At 39.8% G+C, this 2,226-nt stretch overlaps 1 pseudogene; it reads right to left on the bottom strand.

The window, feature by feature from the left end:
* Positions 1 to 765: 765 nt before the first annotated feature.
* Positions 766 to 1,778, bottom strand: LOC129083491 (heterogeneous nuclear ribonucleoprotein A3-like; annotated as a pseudogene).
* Positions 1,779 to 2,226: the final 448 nt, after the last annotated feature.

The raw sequence follows: 2,226 nt of genomic DNA, 5'->3' as shown, positions 1-2,226 counted from the left end.
TTACATGTTTTCAGACAGCATCAGGTAATTGAATAATTGCTTGAAAAATAAATGAACCAGGGAAAATTGAGTAATTTTCTTCATAGTTATTGCTCATGATATATTAAAGTGTTTCTCTTTTTAGCCAATAAACAATAGTATTTGGTCAGACATGTGAAGCCATGTTGTATGAAAAAATAAAGTAAAAAAATTTCATTCTAACAAAATAATTACATAACAAATACCTCAAATTACATTAGTTAACATTAACAAATTACTTTCCTAGATATTATACATATTTTGTACTTTCTTCTAAAAAAGTAGAGGTGTGAAATGCTTGAGTAGTACATGGTATGTGAATTTATTCTCTCCCCTAGCAAACTACCCCTGTGTCTTTAAAAAAAAAAAAAGTTAAAAATTCCTTAAATTTTTAGTCTTGGTACCACTACCACAATTTACAGGGCACTATACCTGTGTAATGAAAAGAAAAAAAAAAGAGAGAGAGAAAGCTACAACAGATAAAAGACCTCAGCAATGTACAACTAATTGATACTGCACTGCATTAATCAATAGCTTCACTTTTTACAAACTGTGGCTTATGACAGTCCTGAACAAGAAGGGTTTCCTGTTTAAAATGCAGTAACTATCTGACTAGGAATCATCTGTGGCAGATTTGTACAGTTCCTCTAATGCATTTGGGATGACTGTCTCAAAGTAACCTGCAACTTTCCTGACAACTCCTCAATCTCTCTCCTGCAGGAACTGTAGCCCTTTTCTGATGCGTTTTTAGAAACTTCTGCTACTATACCCACCACTTCCTCAACCAGATCCATAACCACCACCACAGGGGCTGCCTGAGATTCTTCCACCAAAACTGCCCCCCTTCATGTGTCCATAATTTGATTGCTGTTGTCCACTGTATTTTCTAAAATCATTATATTTCCCACTACCACTGTAGTTACCACCAAAATTTCCCCCTTCATTGTAACCATATCTTACACCAGCACCGCTGTATCCAGTACCTGGTTCTCCATGACCACCATAGCCTCCTCTACTCCTATAGCCAGGACCACTGCCCTGGTCGCCACTATAACCTCCAAATCCATCATATCTACCCTCACCTCCTTCGTAACTACGTCTGCTGCCACTACCCCCATAAACTCCTTTTCCACCAGTTTCCACCATGGCCAAAGTTACCTCCACCACCTCCAAAGTTTACTCCACTACCCATGAAATTGCCAGATCCACCTCCATGCCCTTTTCGCAATCCAGCAGACTGCATTTCTTGTCTAGAAAGGGCCTTTTTCACTTCACAATTAATAGTATCATATTTTTGAACAATTTTATCAATGGAATTATGATCATCAAAAGTTACAGAAGCAAATGTTTTTCCCCACACTGCCTATCTTCCATAATTTCTATGGTTTCACTCTTGCCATACTTTTCAAAGTAGCCTCTCAAATTATATTCTTCTTAATCTTCTTTAACACCAACAACAAAAATTTTCTTCACTATTAAATGGGTATCTAATAGTGCTTTACAGGCTCTTCTCTAGGAACCATTCTCTTTGGCTCCACTACACGTGCCTCAATGCAGCTCACAGGCATTACTGCATCTGCTTCTTCAACACAAGAGTGAGTACAAAACTAAAGCCCTGGGAACGTTTTGTTTGGGGTTCTCTCATCACCATATCATCTGTGAGTGCGCCCCATTTATCTTAAACTATCTTTTATAGTTTCAAAGCTCAAACCACCAATACACAATTTTTTCAACTGTTCTAGTTCCCTTGGATCATGGTCTCCCCGCTCCCCCACAGTCGTGGTGGCAATGGCCAGAGTCAGGCTGGGGGCAGCGTTCTCTACAATACCACACTCAGAAAGCTTCCCTGAATGGAGATGGGTCTTTCCTTACTCTCGGTAGCTTGGCTACAAGAAGAGAACAGGGTTGGGAGCTATGTGCCATCAATGTTCATGGGCTGTAACTCTATTGGCAAATACTTCCCACTCTATCATGCTGATTATCATTCCTGCTCTCCTCCTTCAAGATACATTTCTTATAACTCTCTGAGTTCATTATTACCAGACTTTTCTCTGAACTAAATCCCGGTGCTTTACGCAACTCTAATTTTTGGCCTCCTAAGCCATTTCACAGATGCCAGATTCTCCTTGTCCAACTCAAGCCGAGAGGAAGAGGCCTACTTTTATCTTGTGCTTCCCGCCTTTGGTGATTCTCTCAGTGATCCCTGGC

Source organism: Pteronotus mesoamericanus, unplaced genomic scaffold (genome assembly GCF_021234165.1).
Source record: "Pteronotus mesoamericanus isolate MK-2021 breed Mesoamerican mustached bat unplaced genomic scaffold, CSHL_Meso_final scaffold_167, whole genome shotgun sequence".
NCBI lineage: Eukaryota > Metazoa > Chordata > Mammalia > Chiroptera > Mormoopidae > Pteronotus > Pteronotus mesoamericanus.
Note: the sequence above shows the minus strand (reverse complement) of the source record. Positions and strands in the feature narration are given on the sequence as shown.